General features: G+C 45.6%; 1 long non-coding RNA gene across 2 annotated transcripts; it reads right to left on the bottom strand.

Moving 5' to 3' along the window:
• Window positions 1–799: 799 nt before the first annotated feature.
• LOC142923457 (uncharacterized) lies at window positions 800–12693 on the bottom strand. Of its 2 annotated transcripts, none has more exons than XR_012940773.1 (3): window positions 12505–12693; window positions 11543–11621; window positions 800–1495 (listed from the first exon to the last, which is right to left on the bottom strand). It is a non-coding gene; the product is annotated as an uncharacterized LOC142923457 (long non-coding RNA). The 2 variants fall into 2 exon arrangements; XR_012940772.1 differs by having other exon boundaries at window positions 11526–11621.
• Window positions 12694–19971: the final 7278 nt, after the last annotated feature.

Raw genomic sequence — 19971 nt, forward strand, 5'->3', positions numbered from 1 at the left:
CTTGCAGAGAATGTCCGTCTTGGAGAAGTCAATGTCATGTGAGCCCACTGAATTATAACAGTGATCTGCCACGGCTGAGGTGCTCGTCCTACCGTGTTTCAAGTCTGCTTTATGTTCACGGATGTGGTCCCAGATATGTCGTTTGGTTTCTCCAATGTAACTGCTACCACAGAGGCAACTTAGTTTGTAGACGCCTGGGTACTGTATGTCTGGAGCCACATCTTTTACAGACGGAACCAGATCACGGATTTTATGTACTGTGTTGAATCGGACTTGGATCTTGTGTTTATTCAGGATTTTGGAGATCTTTTTTGTGACCCCCGCAATGTAGGGTAAGGTGATGGTTTTGAATGGCTCCTCAAGAGGATCCTTCTTCATGGCTGGAGTGATGGCTTTGCGGATTGTGTAGTTGGAGTAACCATTAGCCTTGAGAGCTTGGTGTACGTGCTTAAGTTCACTGGCAATGTGTTCCTGGTCGGAAATGCATTGGGCTCTATGGTATAGAGTCTTGATGAGGGAGTTCTTCTGGCATGGATGGTGGTGGGAATCCGGTTTTAAGTAAGCATTCGTATGCATAGCTTTCCTGTCGACAGAGTGGCTCATTGAACCATCAGGTCTCCTTTTAATTAGGACATCCAAAAAGGGTAGCTTGCCATCTTTTTCGACCTCCATGGTGAATCTGATGGCTGGGTGTATGGAATTGATGTGGTCGAGGAATTGGTTTGTGTTATGGTCGAAACGTCGTGAGAATTTTTATTGTTTTATATATATTTTATTATTTTGTTGTTTCCCTTCAACGTGACTTTACCGAAAGAACTAAGAATATGAATTACTGCAGTCACGAAAGCTTTAAAAGAAAATTTCATTGGAAAGACGTTATAAACAATTTCAGTTCTTAATTGATTGTATTTTATGGTGACATTCAGACTGCAGTCCATTCGCTGGCACTGCCTCTTCACACGATGGTCAATGGTATGGTTTATAGCATGTTATAATAATAATAAATAGTTTAACATTGTAATGTTTAACATAATTCATAAGGCAATATATTGTATCGTAATTGTATTGTGAATATACAGCAGTGTGGTATACAGTAGGGTTGGTAGAATAATACATAGTGCAATATTACAAGTCTAACATTTTACAGTCTAAAGTATAGGGTAGTGTAAAGTAACGCATTGTGTAATTCAAGGGTGGGTTTGTCTATGGTAGTGTATATTACGGTGTATAGTCGTGTAATGTATGAAAAAGTTTAGTTGAAGACATATAAATATACTGCATAATGTTCGATCTTACATTGGGCTGTGTATACGATATTATACAATGCAGTTTAGATTGGAAGGTATAACGTTACAATGTATAGTAGTCTAGTTTATGGCATGGTGGTAACGCAACACAGGACAGAGCAGCACATCGTGGCTGTTTCTCCCCCCTCCTCCGTTCCGAGCATGGATGGACTCGTCCGTCTGAACGAGGCTCGTCGCTCTCCGTGGTCCTAACGTTGGAAAGAAGGAAAAAACCGCCACCGATTTTTTCGCCATATGGCATTGTAATGTATAATGAGTTATTGTTAGTAGCTCAGCTGATTGGAGAGTATATAGAGTTTATTAATAACATTGATGTAGTTTATATTTTAGTTTTATTAATTCGTTTACTATATGGTATTCATTATATAGTGTAGTGTATACACAGTTACTTTATGTTTATAGCTCAACATATTGAAGAACATATTGAGTACATTTATTATATTGATGTAGTTTATACTTAGTTTTTTTTCACATCGGTTAATTGTATAATAGTTGGGTAGTTGCAGTCCTTTAGCGTCCATATACTAAATGCCTCTGTTGAGATGGAAACTTTAACATAGCTATTTCCGTGACCAGTCGCATGCTAATCCCTCACATTAACATCATGCTAATCTCCCAGTTACATGCTAATTTCTGACTTTAACACCCTGCTGATCCAACACTTTAACACAGCTATTTCAATGCTAAATTATCCTGTTTGATATGTAAACTCCTTTGTCAAGGCGCTTTACCTCTCCCACCTAGCCTAAAAGACGCTGCGAATCTTAGCAGCGTTCATTGAAGCGCTCTGCTGATTGGAGAGCATATAGAGTTTATTGATAACATTGATGTAGTTTATACTTAGTTTTTTTCACATCGGTTTATTGTATGATAGTTGGGTAGTTGCAGTCCTTTAGCGTCCATATACTAAACGCCTCTGTTGAGATGTAAACTTTGAATTTAACATAGCTATTTCCGTGACCAGTCACATGCTAATCCCTCACATTAACATCATGCTAATCTCCCAGTTACATGCTTATTTCTGACTTTAACACCCTGCTGATCCAACACTTTAACACAGCGATTTCAATGCTAAATTCTCCTGTTTGATATGTAAACTCCTTTGTCAAGGCACTTTACCTCTCCCACCTAGCTTAAAAGACGCTGCGAATCTTAGCAGCAGTTATTGAAGCGCTGTCGTCCCGACAGTTCTGTTCCTTCACCTGAAGAAGGCTACTTGTGTTTTGGCAGAATTGTCGTGAGAATTTTATTTTTTATTATGTTTTATTATTTTATTTCCATTCTACGTGACTTTACCAAAATAACCAAGAAGTTGCATAAAGTTGTTGCATGCTTGGGCTCCAGATGCCGAAATTACCTTTTAAAAAACGGCCAGTCTCATCAGATCTCAGAAGCTAAGCTTGCAGCGCCCAGCCCTGATGGTAACCCGGGGATACAAATTAATGTGGAGAAACAAATGTTCGCTTGTGACGACCAAGTCTACGCCTGTCCTCCCAAGGACAGGCCTCACTGATTCCGAAGACTTTCATTTTCAGGAGGGTCCTGCCGAGTATTTTTGCAGTAGGGAGGCGATGTTGTGCTGTGCAGTGCCGGAGAGTAAGCTCATGCAGCCCGTCCACCCTGTCCCCTCTCCTCCCGTCGGGACGGGTCGGTCACAATAGCATTCAGAAACACCCTCCACGTCACAAAACAGTTCAATTTCTCAATCCGCAGGTCAGCTCAAATCTGTATTGTGGGCGTTCCCTTGTACTCTACTGTGTACGAGGGGCTCTGGATCCAATCCCCTGATCACCATTGCATTCACTTAAATAATAATAAATTCTCCTGGCCACCCATAGAAAATTAGAGTGCACAATTATACGTGTGATTCATCACAGGCGAGCTCACACCGGCCACGCTTCCAGCTTAGGGCCTCGCATTAAGAGAGGGGGGGGATCTCTAAATACGAAACAAGAAATGGACATGAGGTTTCGAGTTTTAACATAATTGCTTAATAAATAAAGATCGGTGAGAAAAAAAGACTCTCCAAAGCAGTTATTTTTATTCTGCTGACAAAAATATACAGGCATTCATAGAAGGGGCCTCTTAAGCTTGACAATGGCATAGGGCGCCAGCAATGCCATCATCCGGCTCTGCTGCCGAGTGTCATCCCAATGAAGTAATTTGCAGGTAACGTTAGCATTGGGATGCTTGGCCAATACCCAGTTACATTGTGATTGTGTGTTTTCTAGCTATGTGAGCAAACTGGATAATTAATTAACCAAGGCCCTTCTTGTTGCGAGGGTCAAAGATCACCGGTGCACCACCCTGCCACCTGAAACGATAATAGTTTGCTTATAATTTTTTGGTTATTTTAGTGTGCACATTTACACGCGATAATCACATCTCATCTCAAGCATTTGAAAAGGGCACCCTCAGTGGCAACTGTTCTCTGTGTGACACACGGTTATTCAGCACCTAACCTGTAAGGAGGTCAAGTGCTGTTTGCTGCGAGCAATCCCAATTGAGTGATTCGCAGTGAAGTTTTTTTTTTACATGACAATTGTCGCCTGTGATGCTGACACACGATGGCCATACTTTATTTTAAATAATGTCTTGGGCTCGTTTTTATTTTTTTACGTTGAATTTTATTGAGTAAATCACGAGCCCGTTACAGTGCGCCACGGGACTGCACGTCATTCGAGTGGTGCATTCACAATGCAACCGGACCATTTATTAGGGGGGGCTGACGGGAAGGGGGGAGTGAGGCCTGCGCCCCCCCATAAACTGGGGGGGTGGGGGGGAGAGGGGGGCATTGTGACAGGCGTATTGTAGTAGGTGTAATCTGCTCCACGTTTGTCTTGATAAAGGAGCCCTGTGCAACCTGCTCGGTGTGTGACGTGCGTGCTCATCGGTGTGTGACGTGCGTGCTGCTCGGTGTGTGATGTGCATGCTCCTTGGTGTGATGTGCGTGCTCCTTGGTGTGACGTGTGTACCGCTCGGTGTGTGATGTGTGTGGGTGTAGGAGAGGCCCCTTACCCTGGCCCATGGCAGTCGATGACAAGTTCTACCGCTTGATCTGCGATGGCTACTGCATGCAGCCACCCCCCTGCTGTCCACCGCAAGTGTAAGCCGCCCCCCCATACCTCCCACACCAGGTTTTATCCACTGCTGGACTGATGCGTTTCTATTGTGGATGCAGGTGGCTGACGGAGGAGAGTGCGAAGTGTTTGTTCTGGGATATTCTTTGATTTTAATTGTAGTGATTCAATTAATTGATTGAACAATTGCTTAAGGGTGAATTACGTGATGTGTTATTGGCAGTGAGTTGTGCTGGCTGGTTCAGTCTCGTTGACACGGCCATTATGAACCCTCTTAGTCTGGAATGTCCTACTTCCAGCCGTACGTGCTGTTGCGACCCACAGACTCCTCACATGCAATGAGGGAAAAAAAGTATTCGATCCCCTGCTGATTTTGTACGTTTGCCCACTGACAAAGAAATGATCAGTCTATAATTTTAATGGTATGTTTATTTGAACAGTGAGAAACAGAATAACAACAAAAAAATCCAGAAAAATGCATGTCAAAAATGTTATGAATTGATTTGCATTATAATGAGGGAAATAAGTATTTGACCCCTCTGCACTTGGTGGCAAAACCCTTGTTGGCAATCACAGAGGTCAGATGTTTCTTGTAGTTGGCCACCAGGTTTGCACACATCTCAGGAGGGATTTTGTCCCACTCCTCTTTGCAGATCTTCTCCAGTCATTAAGGTTTCGAGGCTGACGTTTGGCAACTCGAACCTTCAGCTCCCTCCACAGATTTTTTATGGGATTAAGGTCTGGAGACTGGCTAGGCTACTCCAGGACCTTAATGTGCTTCTTCTTGAGCCACTCCTTTGTTGCCTTGGCCGTGTGTTTTTGGTTATTGTCATGATGGAATACCCATCCATGACCCATTTTCAATGCCCTGGCTAAGGGAAGGAGGTTCTCACCCAAGATTTGACGGTACATGGCCCCGTCCATCGTCCCTTTGATGCGGTGAAGTTGTCCTGTCCCCTTAGCAGAAAAACACCCCCAAAGCATAATGTTTCCACCTCCATGCTTGACGGTGGGGATGGTGTTCTTGGGGTCATAGGCAGCATTCCTCCTCCTCCAAACACGGCGAGTTGAGTTGATGCCAAAGAGCTCCATTTTGGTCTCATCTGACCACAACACTTTCACCCAGTTGTCCTCTGAACCATTCAGATGTTTATTGGCAAACTTCAGACCGGCATGTATATGTGCTTTCTTGAGCAGGGGAACCTTTCAGTCCTTCACGGCGTAGTGTATTCCAATTGTTTTCTTGGTGACTATGGTCCCAGCTGCCTTGAGATCATTAACAAGATCCTCCCGTGTAGTTCTGGGCTGATTCCTCACCGTTCTCATGATCATTGCAACTCCACGAGGTGAGATCTTGCATGGAGCCCCATGCCAAGGGAGATTAACAGTTCGTTTGTGTTTCTTCCATTCGCGAATAATCGCACTAACTGTTGTCACCTTCTCACCAAGCTGCTTGGCAATGGTCTTGTAGCCCATTCCAGCCTTGTGTAGGTCTACAATCTTGTCCCTGACATCCTAGGAGAGCTCTTTGGTCTTGGCCATGGTGGAGAGTTTGGAATCTGATTGATTGCTTCTGTGGACAGGTGTCTTTTATACAGGTAACAAGCTGAGATTAGGAGCACTCCCTTTAAGAGTGTGCTCCTAACCTCGGCTCGTTACCTGTATAAAAGACACCTGGGAGCCAGAAATCTTTCTGATTGAGAGGGGGTCAAATACTTATTTCCCTCATTAAAATGCAAATCAATTTATAACATTTTTGACATGCATTTTTCGGTATTTTTTTGTTGTTATTCTGTCTCTCACTGTTCAAATAAACCTACCATTAAAAATATAGACTGATCATTTCTTTGTCAGTGGGCAAACGTACAAAATCAGCAGGGGATCAAATACTTTTTTCCCTGCCAATGAACATCTGAATGATTCAGAGGACAACTGGGTGAAAGTGTTGTGGTCAGATGAGACCAAAATGGAGCTCTTTGGCATCAATTCAACTCGCCGTGTTTGGAGGAGGAGGAATGCTGCCTATGACCCCAAAAACACCACCCCCACCGTCAAGCATGGAGGTGGAAACATTATGCTTTGGGGGTGTTTTTCTGCTAAGGGGACAGGACAACTTCACCGCATCAAAGGGACGATGGACGGGGCCATGTACCGTCAAATCTTGGGTGAGAACCTCCTTCCCTCAGCCAGGGCATTGCAAATGGGTCGTGGATGGGTATTCCAGCATGACAATAACCAAAAACACACGGCCAAGGCAACAAAGGAGTGGCTCAAGCAGAAGCACATTAAGGTCCTGGAGTGGCCTAGCCAGTCTCCAGACCTTAATCCCATAGAAAATCTGTGGAGGGAGCTGAAGGTTCGAGTTGCCAAACGTCAGCCTCGAAACCTTAATGACTTGGAGAAGATCTGCAAAGAGGAGTGGGACAAAATCCCTCCTGAGATGTGTGCAAACCTGGTGGCCAACTACAAGAAACGTCTGACCTCTGTGATTGCCAACAAGGGTTTTGCCACCAAGTGCAGAGGGGTCAAATACTTATTTCCCTCATTAAATGCAAATAAATTTACAACATTTTTGACATGCGTTTTTCTGGATTTTTTTGTTGTTATTCTGTCTCTCACTGTTCAAATAAACCTACCACTAAAATTATAGACTGATCATTTCTTTGTCAGTGGGCAAACGTCCAAAATCAGCAGTAGAGACCCACATACTTCTTCTCTCTCTACAAGATAAACATGACCAGTGTTTCTGCACTACGTATGGAGATGCAGTGGCATTTAGACGCCGCTGTGTGAATCCATACTGTAGATATTTTATGCCTTCATGACCCTCTACCTACTCACACCCCCCCTCACCCCCCTCGCCACCTGACCCCCTTCATCCCCCTCCGTGACGTCATTAACATCATCGGCACTCATTCAACCATTCTGAGAACGAACGCGCACTGGAAGAGGTGAAAGCGCAGTCCGAGCTTGTGCACGATTCGCCTTCCTCGCACCCTTACCGCACCTTCCCCTCACCCCACAGCCGCAAGGTGATGCACCACTGCTGGAGCCACGCGCCGTTAGAGCGCCCCACGTTTGAGGCGATCCTCGCAGAGCTGAGACCGGCCTCCAACGATGACAAGATCGACAAAGGCGAAGAGGTCGGCTGGGAGCCGTCGTCCGTTCCGTCCGAGTACACCTCCCTCCCTTGCTAGGATCGCCCTCGTTACCCTGTCCACTCTAGGGGTGAATAGTTTATTTTATTATTTCAAAGATTACCGTGCTACACTTGTTTATTCAGGGAAGTCTCACTCTTTTGCAGGAGGGTCCTGTCCAGCTTTCACAGAAGGGGGCGATGTTGCCACGGTGTGTAATCCCTGTTTAAGTAATTTGCAAGTAAAATCTCACAGTTAGTATTGGTTGTTCTTTTTTGAAAGCTGAGAACCCTGAGAAAACGCGTGCACAACAGGGGAAGAACATGCAACGTCCACAAACTCTCACTTACACGCCAAGACTAAGATCCCCCCATGTAACAGACTGTTGGGTAAGTGCCGTTATGAGCACTTATGCAGGCCAGCACAGCATATGGGGTTTGTCTCTGCCAGTGCTGATGTTTTCACAATGCACCAAGTACTCATTTGAGGCCAAGGGTAGGTCCAGGAATGGTTCAGATAATTGCCACTGGTGTTGGCCATGAGCAGGAATTATACCAGGATTAATGGATTCATAGTACAGCTCGCTAACCCGCTGCACTAACGCTCCCCATAAACATCAGTAACATAAACAAACAACAGCTCGTACAAATACAAGAACAAATACAAGAACCCCCCCCCCCCCATAAGGTACATCGTGTTGTTTTGATTTCACGACTCGGCGCGACTCGCGAATACTCAAAGCGAGATGCTCGTGGTTAGTAAACAGGTGTCCAGTAGTCAATCCGTGTTTACTAAAATCTCGTGGTTGGTAAATTAGCGGTTGGCAATGGATTCCTGTACATGTATGCCTCTACTTACGAAAGGGATGCGTTCTTCGAAAAACGCACGTAAAACAAAATATCGTAAATCGGAATGGCGTTTTCTCATTAATTGAATACGAAAAACTTGCGATGTGTTTCAGACAGTCATTTCTACTATAAACCCAAAATAAACACCAACATTTCACAATGCAAAAAATAATAAAGAACAAATATTACAACGGTTAAATAATAATCAATTTAAAACAAAAATAATTAACATCTTCAAGGAACTCACCAAAAGATCTGCATGTTGGAATGACTGGAGAGGTGACGAGGCGTTACTTTTGCACTATGGGGATACCGTGACACTGTCGTGGATGGATGACAGCTTTTTGCTTGATGATCTCATGGTGCGTGCCATGTGATATATTGTTTCCGCTGAAATCCTATTTCGTAAGTCGAAGAGTATCCTTAATTTGTCAATTTCGTTTTCACTAAATTTCGTGAATGGAACATTCATGAATCAAAACACAAAGATTTCCTGTACAACCAATATAGACTGTTGGGCCAAGTGCTGTCGTCAAGCACCTAATACAGAAAATAAAAAACACGTGCATTCATGCACAACCACGTACAAATACACGTCACAATTATAAGCACATGCTTTCAACAGAAATTACAAATGTTATATATTGTGCTTTAATGATTACATTTTATATTAGTGTGTCTTAATATTACACAGTAAATATCTTCAAGGACGACTCTTACAGTCCCATCATCACCACCATCATCACCAAATGTATCATTATCATCATCCTAACCATCTGTATAATAAATCACCATCTGTATCATCACCACCAAAGCAAAGACTCCCTGTATAGCCCGAATAGACTGTTGGGGCAAGTGCTGTTAGCGAGTACCTGTGAAGGTCAGCATGGCACACGAGGGGTGGGTGGCCAACACCACGCCCGGCCGCCTTTGTCTCCCCAGTAGTGATGTTTACACCACACCAGGTACTCATTTGAGGCTGAGTCGACCTAGGGGAGGTCCATGACCGGTTCAGAGAGTCGTTACCAGCGTTGGGCATGAGCGAGAATTTAACTCGGGTCGCCGGGTTCGTAGTGCAGCGTGCTAAACGCTACACTACCGCTACCCACCACCTGTATCACCATCATCTTCCAGAGTTAATACATTTCATGTCAATAGCTGGAAATGCTTGTATTTGTAATAAAAAAAAATGCATAAGTAGTTGTCACTCACTCACCCACACTCAAACGGTCAGAAAGGACTGAAAGATGAAATATCTTCAGAACCCTACATCCTGAAACTAAACTAATTATTTCAATTTCACCAAGAAAGGCCCACTGAGCTATATCGCACACTCAGGAGTCCTGATTCCACTTCTGGGAGTCTCAAGTCCAACGCCATGGAATTGTATATGTTTAAACATGTGCGTGCATGTGTGATTGTGTGCACGTATGTGTGCATGCGTGCCTTCATAAGCGCATGCGTGTATGCACGTGCGTGTGTATGCATGTGCGTGTGTAAAATAACTTTAGCCATGACATTTGGGATATGTTAGGTTTAGGGTTAAGAGCTTTGCGCACGTAAACAGGTGGGTGTGTTAACTCACCAGTGTGTAGCTCACCTCACCGGTGAGCTGGTGTGTACGCTATCTAATCTGTAAGCTTATGACTGTGTGTGTGCACACTAGTGTGTAAGCTCACTGATGTCTAAACCTGCTGGTGTGTGGCCTCACTAATGTGCAGCACATTTTGTGGAAGCTCACTAGTGTGCTTGCACACGAGTGTGCCGGTGAGTGTGATTGTGTGTGAGTGTGCGGTGAGTGTGTGTAAATTTGTGTGAGTGCGTGTGTGAGTGTGTGTGAGTGAATGAGTGCGGTGTGAGTGTGTGTGAGTGTGTGTGAATGCGGTGTGAGTGCGGTGTGTGTGAGTGTGCAGTCAGAGTGTTGGTAAGTGAGTGTGCGGTGAGTGTGTGTGAATGTGCAGTAAGTGTGCCGGTGAGTGCGTGGTGAGTGTGCAGTGAGGGTCCAGTGAGTGTGTGAATGTGCAGTCAGTGTGCCGGTAAGTGAGTGTGCGGTGAATGTGGTGTGTGTGAGTGTGCCGGTGAGTGTGTGGTGAGTGTGTGGCTTGACGTGTCTCCGTATCAGTCTTACTCAGCCACCCCCTTACTTGCCCACGTGTAGATCCGTCCTGCCCACCAGACAGCTACATGCGATTCAAATGTCCACGTACACATGACATCACGTTGCGATGCGCATGTGTGACATACATGTGCCACGTGTTGCACACACTACGCACGTCCCATGCACAAAGGGCATGCCTTACAAGTGATGACCACGCGATGCAGGTGCTTGCCTTGTAGATGTCACGTACCCGTCACGCACGTGGCCCGTGCGCGTGACGCGCGTGCTCCGCGCTGCCGTGTGCTTTGACCAGGGCCGTCCATAGGGGGTGCGTGGCCCCCCCCCCCCGATGCCTTCAAACTAAACCGGAAGCATTACATGTGACACTGATGTCTACACGTGGGGCCTCCCCCGAAGCGCGGGGCCCGGGATAGTCGGTCCAATTTGCCGGACACTCGGGGACGACTCTTGATTTGGCATACGCGACGCGCACGTTGTGTGCGCTGTGCGTGGGGTGACTGGCCCGATGTGCGTGCCAGGCAGGGCAAGGGGGACTGCCATTGATTGTGTCGAGACCTTTTGTATGGGTGACGAGATGAACGCCAAAATTCAACGCAGGCCGCCACACAAGGGCTGCACATTTCAATGTTGAGCAGGCCCCTGTGTGTCCGTGCGTGTGGGTCCCTGTGTGTTGTTTCTGTGTGCGTTATGTGAGGGTAGCAGTGACGCAGTGGATAGTACGCTACGCTCCGAACCCCGCAAACATGCGAGTTGGAGTCCCGCTCATGGCCAACACCAATAACGATTATTTATCTGAACTGGTCCTGGGTCGATTCAACCTCAAATGAATACCTGGAGCGGTGTGTGTAATACGTCACCACTTGGGAGACAAAGGCGGCCGGGTTTGGTGTTGGCCACCTACCCCCTGGTATACCATGCCGACCTTCATTGGTGCTTGCGAACAGCACTTGCCACAACAGTCTGTTAAGGCTATATGGGGGATCTTCGTCTCTGTAGTGGGAAACTCGTAGGTGTGTGCATGTGTGGAGGGAAACCTGTACTGCTGTCGTACGTTGTGACCGGGCGAGGCCAATTTCCGTCCTCATGGTCGGCCACGGCGTCCTGGTCTTCGTACTGCTGCTTGTTTTTGGCTGTAATGACACCCAACATGGACAACCCCATCACCTGCGTTCAAACAAGTGTTACACAGTATGAACAACATGCGCAATAAAGCAACCACAAAGCACATACACTTTTAAATATAAAAGCACTGGGGGTCTAGTACTGTAGTCACCAATCCGTGTGTATTATTTTTTTATTTGTTGGTCATTCTGATGGCAGCACAAACAGAAGCTGCATCCATAACTTCTCAATCCGCACAGTCCCAGGCCAAGGTCCATTCGTGGAATTAATACAAATATTTACTTATTAGAGGGTGTTTTTGTTTGTTTGGGTTAGATCGCGTAAATCTTAGTCAAGTTTGTCACGTAAACAAAACATGCCAATTAGTGACTATTTCAGCACATCGGTGTGTTGGAGAGTAAACCCACAACATTTACAATTCAAGTACCGTGACGTTTCGCCTGTAACTACAACAACAACCCGCCTCGTCAGGTGACAGCCAGAGTTGTGGTGAAATCCTTCCCCTGTTTCGGTCTTTAATAGACGTAGACGGGGGATAAATGTGACGTCGTCGCTTGTAAGCAGATCCGATACGAAGACGGGGGGGGGTAATGTATTGATGTAAATTACAATGGATATCTGTTATTGATTGGGTTATTCGCAGTTAATCAACATACATAATTGTTACTCCTGCTATTATGGATTGACTCAAACAGCTAGCGAAGGATGCTAGGTTTAGTAATATATGTTATATATGTCGCTATTGTTAACTTTCAATCACATTTCTTATGATCACTGTTGCATTGTTTTTATAGCATTATTTTAGTAACTTCTAGAAAGGTTTAGTTTAGCCTGATTTTTACATAGTGGACACTGTGTGTGTGTGTGCTGCGAGCTGAGTGGTGGAGGTACCTGGCAACAGTCGAACCGAGCCCGCTCGGCCTCTTCATCCGTGGCGACCAGGGTACAATCCTTACTATATTCTTGGTTCTTTCAGGTAAAGTCACGTAGATAGAAAATAATAACAATAAAAATAAATTAAAATAAAAGAAAAAAACCCACGACGTTTCGATCGCAACACGTGATGAAGACCGCTTGTGTTGCCACCGAAACCTCGTGGGTTTTTTGCCTTCACTTAAAATGTTATTTTCTATCTACGTGACTTTACCGAAAGAACCAAAAATATGAATTCCTGCAAGTTACGAAAGTTTAAAGTAAAAATTTGACAGTCGTGTAACTAATCAGGCCTGGAGGATACAGTGGACCACGTGGTTTCCGGGGTTCGTTACCTTAACAAGTGACGTCACTTCCTTAGCAACGGTCGATCGTTACAGACGGAGGTGGACGCGCGCTCTGTGTGCTTAAAGATCGCATTCGGGAGCACACTTCAACAACGTTGTCAGTGAACATCGATAACGCGGTTAAATTACTTGGTAAACCTCATTGACAAACATCCGTGAGGTTGAACACTTCATTAACACAGTTAACGAAATCTATTGACAAAACGTGACCATCCGTGACTTCTCGTTCTGCCTTCAAGGCGGTGTCTTCCGTGAGTACATCCACACGCGCGCTGTATCAGGATAACATTAATCTGAGAGAACATCTATATGTGAATGTGTGTCTGTTCGAAATGTTTAATGATGAGGACGGTAATGATGATGGTGGTGGTGGTTGTAAGCTGTGATATGATTAGAGTCTCACGTGCGCTGCTGTGATTTTGTTGCAGGGTGGAGAGATGAGCAAGCCGACGGGAAGTGAGTACTGTAATTCCACACACAGACATACACACAGACACATGCACCTGTATACAAAGACAGATCCCCGTATAGCCTTAACAGACTATTGAGTCAAGTGCTGTTAGCGAGTTAGCACCTATGATGGGGTGGGTGGTCAGCACCGCATCCGGATGCCTTTGTCTCCCCACATTTGATGTTTATACGTTGCACGAGGTACTATTTTAAGTTTGAGTAGATGTAGGGGACGCACACGACCGGTTTTATTTATTAGTCACTGATGGTTGTGAATGGGAATCGAACTCAGGTCGATCCCCACAGACACAACTGCTCCCAACCACTCATACAGACACTGCACATAGACACAAACAAAGACAGAAATCTTGTGTATAGCCTTGAAACACTGTAGGAGCAAGTGCTGTTAGTGAGCACCTATGACGGCCGACACCGCACACGAGGGGTGGGTTGCCAGCACCACACTTGTCCGTCTTTGTCTCCCAAGTGGCGATGTTTACACACCGTATCAGATACTTATTTGAGGCTGAGTGGACCTAGGGGAGGCCCCTAACCGACTCAGATAACAACAACAGCCCTCATTCGCCACTAAGTGACGGAGACGTCACCATGGCGCTTGTGCCAGGCCTGGTGCACTCCGAGGCCACTTGAAGTGTCGAAGGCTTGCCGACAGGAGATCAGGGGACAGACCCCAGTGCGATGGGTTGACTGACTGAGATGACTGGCAGACACACCACCTTTGCATCCTACTGTGCCAACTTGCTGCGTTTTAGTCATCCAGTGCACCGTCTGTTGTTGTGAGCGTCGCTCCTCTCACCCTCCTTTTTTGCTTGAGGGCAACTGCCACCAACTTCCCATAAGCATCCTTCACGAGCTTCCTCCATAGAGGCAGATCTTGACACCAGTGGTACCAGTCTTTGGCAAGTCCACTTAGTTCCGTATCCTCGTGTACTGCATCAGTCCATCTCTTCTCCAGGCCGTGCCACGCCCATTTAGCCCCCTCTATCTGGAAAAACAGAGGCTGCTTGGGGATGCGGTGGCTGAGCAAGCAGGCTACATGACCCAGGCAATGCAGCCCTGCCCACCAGTGGAGCTCACTGTGAGCTGTTCACACATTCCAGCCTAGTTAAACCCAGGGTGGATCGTAGGCAGGCCAGTCTGAAAGTGTAAAGCTGGTTCAGATTTTTCATTTATTCTATCATTGGCCAAGAAGACCCAGCGTTTTGTGTCGAGTGACAGACCAGGTAGATACCCCAAAGTGTTACGAAGCTGATGAAAATATGCCACTTGACCGATTCGGAGTGAGACCTCTGCTGCCAAACCAGAATTTTTGCATAAGCACACTATCCAGGTACGTAAACTTCTCTCTACAATTACCCCATCACTCAAGAGTAGTTGAGGGGGCGGAGTATTAAATTACACAAAATACTCAGGCGGGTGCTTAGTTTTGGTGAGGCTGATGGTAAGGCACCACCTCTTTGTCACACGCTCCAGGCTTAGCAGCAGAACCTCCAACTATTTTTCAGTGTGAGCATCAACTTCCAAATGATCAGTGTACATAACATGGTTGACCAGTAGGGAGCCATCCCTTGACCTCACCCAGGCATCAATCAGCCTCCCATTGTATCTGTAGCAAATATTAAAAAATCCACCGGTACAGCCATAAAAAAAACTTCTCGAACTATGTAGTCGAAGATGATGCTAAATAATGTGTCAGCCAGAGTAGATCCCTGTCGCACCCCACTGTAAACAGGAAATTGCTCTGACTCCTGGGCACGCAACTTTATCCGGGCCTGCCCACCATCGTGAAGGTCCTTAATGATTGTGAGCAGAGGGTTAGGGACTCCGGAAATACGAGTAACAATCCAGAGCCCTGGCCTACTGATTGTATCATTGGCCTTGACCAGGTTGGCGCTGCAACACTACACATGTAACGCATGGATTTGTTACACCGTTCAACCACACACACAGACACATTTTAATTAAAACAAGTCCCTGATTTGTAAAAAAAGAATCAGAGTACCAGTCATCAAATAGGCAATTGACACTTGGTCCAAAGAATATGTGATACTGTAATAGAAATACATGAATAGCTAAATTCAGAATTTAGGTTAATAAGGCATAACCCAGTGCACAATATGACATTCATGAAAAGACAAACAGTGCAACAAAGGAAATAAGCTTTCAGTCTGTATCAGACGGTCTCAGACGCTAGTGTTGAGAAGGTGACATGGCAGGCGTTTAGAAACCCGCAGTGCCGGCAGATGTAAAGTCGTTACACACAGTGTCTTTCGAACAATACAACAGTCAGGTGCTTGATGCAGCTGGTGACTTTCCAGATGTGGTGGGGTATTGACGATGTGTAGAACGATGCAATTGTACTTCTTTCTCGAATGTCAGGTGTTGTCGGGCTTTGACGATGTGTAGCATGATGGATTTCCTTCAGTATCCAACGTATAGAGGTGTCTTCACCATGATAATTATTCACAGGCTTGTTGGTTTACAGTCACGTTTTTTTCTAAACTCATGTGATTCATGGCACGTGACCTTGCAGCACAGTTTTGAGCAATGCCTTTCCTTCTCCAAGAGACACACATGTATCCTCTCTTTCTGTAAAACTCACTTTAAGTCTTCTTAATTTCACTTGCCATATGTATCGGCTCAATATAAAGTGACAAATGCAAATCTTAAACTTTGCTTTTAAAATCTCCACTGTTTTACCACTATACCGTCTCCACTGCTTAACCACTATACCTCTGAGTGGTTACTCAGCGTTTCAGCCATTCTCGTGCAAGGAATGACTTCTGTTGAGAGCAACCTCACATGCACGGGAACACATGCTATCCAGCCAACATAAACATTAGGGTTGCCCCTGGCTCTCTGGCCCCTTTGGGCACCCTCCTCTTCTCCTCCCTTTATCTTTTCTAACGTAGCCCACTAATATACTAATTGTATGAATGGACCAGTGTATAAGAATTAATAGTGTATTTCTTATCCAATTCATGTTCTCTCTTGTGAAACAATGGACATCTTTTAAATTTAGCCAGACCTCCACAGCTTGCCCATAAATCCATCTTACTTTTTCTGAGATAACGGAAGTTTTTCTATGTTTGGCCGGGAGTTTCCAGACCTCGCAAACTTAATATGGCCTCCCCAACCAGCCCATAATCCTAATGAAGTTATTTGGAGGAGGAGGTGTCTCCGGCACATGAGTCAACCTCCAGACCTCCCTACAGTGTTATCATTGTTACATCGGTCTCAAGTTAAGTTAGATTCCTGTCAATGGTGCCAAGTTTCTTTACCAAAATAACATACAGGAAATACGCCTTTTGGCGTCCTCTGGTCTAACACCGTTTGAGACGAGGCTCAAAAGAAAGCTGTCCCTGGTGTGGACCAATCAGTTTCAAGGACAATGCATATATTATCAGAGTGTTTTTTGTTTGCATTCTGACCACAAGCATCATGGTTAATGCAGACATCATTCCTTGTAAAAGGTTTCAGTTTGGTGTTTTAACATCTTAACACCTGTTTTGTTGCTAGTAAAAACGGGAAAAACCTATTATCATACAGGAAATACTCAAATACCCATTAACGAATCAATTGTGGTGCTGCTCTCTCCTCCCCATGTGACTCCCCAGACCGTCGCTCGAAGGGGCAGCGAAAGAGGTTCCTCGTTGACACAAGACTAGAAGCTAAGCGCCAGATTCTGGAGCTTGAGATGATCCTGCTGGATCATTGTGCACAGCAGCAGGCCAAATATCAGCGGGAGCTGCTGCAATTCCAGAACAGCACCGAGCTGAAGAGCTTCATCATCCACCACCAGCAGCAGCAGCAGCAGCAAAAGGCAGAAGAGCAGCAGCAGGCAGAAGTCAGCACCAATAATGAGGATGTGAAGCAGACAATGCAGAATAGCAACAAGGTTGAGAACGAGATCGAAGATATGGAGAAAGTGGGGGAGAGAAATGGTATGAAGAAAAAACGTGGGAGTAGGAAGAAACATAAGAACAAGAAGAAAGTTCTGGAGGAGACAGTGAAAGAAGAGGTGGCTGAGAGAGAGGGGAGTGAGGGAGAGCCCATGCAGGAAGTGGTGGAGGTTGGGACGATTGAGGTAGAGATGATTGAGGCAGTGGCTTTGGAGGATGTGATGAATGAGGTAGAGTTTAATAAGGTAGAGGTGTTAGAAGGAGATGGCAAGCGGGAATTAGCGAAGGAGGCAGAGGTAGCGGTGATTGAGGTAGAAGCAGTGGCCAAGCAGGAAGTGGTGAAATATATAGCGGCCAATGTCATAGAGGGGATTGAGAGAGATGCAAAACAGGTATTAGCAGAAGAGGTAGAGCCAAATGCGGTCGATCGGAATGAGGGAATGGCCAAACAGGAAGTGGCTAAGAAAGTTGATAATGTTGTGGAGACAAAGAAAGAGGGAGAGGATGGTCTTCAGAGGAAACGTAGGAATAGGAAGCTACGAAGGACTGATATGAAAGTGCGGGAAGTAGAAGAGATGAAGGAAAACGAGATTGAGGGAGAGGGGAATGATGGAGAGCCCAAGAAGGAAGTGGCGAGTGAGGTAGAGGTAGTGGTGATTGAGGTAGATGCAGTGGCCACACAGGAATTTGTGAAAGAGGTAGTGGCCAATGTCGTAGAAAGGATTGAGAGAGATGCCAAGGAGAACTTAGGGAAAGAGGTAGAGGAAAGTGAGGTAAATGGGAATGAGGGAATAGCCAAACAGGAAGTGGCTAAGAAAGTTGATAATGTTGTGGAGACAAAGAAAGAGGGAGAGGATGGTGTTCAGAGGAAACGTAGGAATAGGAAGAAACACAAGAACAAGAAGAAAGTTCTGGAGACAGTGAAAGAAGAGGTGGCTGAGAGAGAGGGGAGTGAGGGAGAGCCCATGCAGGAAGTGGTGGAGGTTGGGACGATTGAGGTAGAGATGATTGAGGCAGTGGCTTTGGAGGATGTGATGAATGAGGTAGAGTTGAATAAGGTAGAGGTGTTAGAAGGAGATGGCAAGCGAGAATTAGCGAATGAGGCAGAGGTAGCGGTGATTGAGGTAGAAGCAGTGGCCAAGCAGGAAGTGGTGAAAGATATAGCGGCCAATGTCATAGAGGGGATTGAGAGAGATGCAAAACAGGTATTAGCAGAAGAGGTAGAGCCAAATGAGGTCGATGGGAATGAGGGAATGGCCAAACAGGAAGTGGCGGAGAAAGTTGAGAATGTTTTGGAAACAAAGAAAGAGGGAGAGGATTGTGTTCAGAGGAAACATAGGAATAGGAAGCTACGAAGGATTGAGATGAAAGTTCGGGAAGTAGGAGAGATGAAGGTAAACGAGATTGAGAGAGAGCGGAATGATGTAGAGCTCAAGAAGGAAGTGGCGAGTGAGGTAGAGGCAAATGAGGTAGAGGTAGCGGTGATTGAGGTAGATGCAGTAGCCACACAGGAATTTGTGAAAGAGGTAGTGGCCAATGTCATAGAAGGGATTGAGAGAGATGCCAAGGAGGACTTAGGGAAAGAGGTAGAGGCAAGTGAGGTAGATGGGAATGAGGGAATAGCCAAACAGGAAGTGGCTAAGAAAGTTGATAATGTTGTGGAGACAAAGAAAGAGGGAGAGGATGGTGTTCAGAGGAAACGTAGGAATAGGAAGCTACGAAGGACTGAGATGAAAGTGCGGGAAGTAGAAGAGATGAAGGAAAACGAGATTGAGGGAGAGGGGAATGATGGAGAGCCCAAGAAGGAAGTGGCGAGTGAGGTAGAGGTAGCGGTGATTGAGGTAGATGCAGTGGCTACACAGGAATTTGTGAAAGAGGTAGTGGCCAATGTCGTAGAAGTGATTGAGAGAGATGCCAAGGAGGACTTAGGGAAAGAGGTAGAGTCAAGTGAGGTAAATGGGAATAAGGGAATAGCCAAACAGGAAGTGGCTAAGAAAGTTGATAATGTTGTGGAGACAAAGAAAGAGGGAGAGGATGGTGTTCAGAGGAAACGTAGGAATAGGAATAAACACAAGAACAAGAAGAAAGTTCTGGAGACAGTGAAAGAAGAGGTGGCTGAGAGAGAGGGGAGTGAGGGAGAGCCCATGCAGGAAGTGGTGGAGGTTGGGACGATTGAGGTAGAGATGATTGAGGCAGTGGCTTTGGAGGATGTGATGAATGAGGTAGAGTTGAATAAGGTAGAGGTGTTAGAAGGAGATGGCAAGCGGGAATTAGCGAATGAGGCAGAGGTAGCGGTGATTGAGGTAGAAGCAGTGGCCAAGCAGGAAGTGGTGAAAGATATATCAGCCAATGTCATAGAGGGGATTGAGAGAGATGCAAAACAGGTATTAGCAGAAGAGGTAGAGCCAAATGAGGTCGATCGGAATGAGGGAATGGCCAAACAGGAAGTGGCTAAGAAAGTTGATAATGTTGTGGAGACAAAGAAAGAGGGAGAGGATGGTCTTCAGAGGAAACGTAGGAATAGGAAGCTACGAAGGACTGATATGAAAGTGCGGGAAGTAGAAGAGATGAAGGAAAACGAGATTGAGGGAGAGGGGAATGATGGAGAGCCCAAGAAGGAAGTGGCGAGTGAGGTAGAGGTAGCGGTGATTGAGGTAGATGCAGTGGCCACACAGGAATTTGTGAAAGAGGTAGTGGCCAATGTC

Source organism: Petromyzon marinus, unplaced genomic scaffold (genome assembly GCF_048934315.1).
Source record: "Petromyzon marinus isolate PM22_M1 ecotype Great Lakes invasive population unplaced genomic scaffold, UKy_Petmar_22M1.pri1.0 PM_Scaffold_535, whole genome shotgun sequence".
NCBI lineage: Eukaryota > Metazoa > Chordata > Hyperoartia > Petromyzontiformes > Petromyzontidae > Petromyzon > Petromyzon marinus.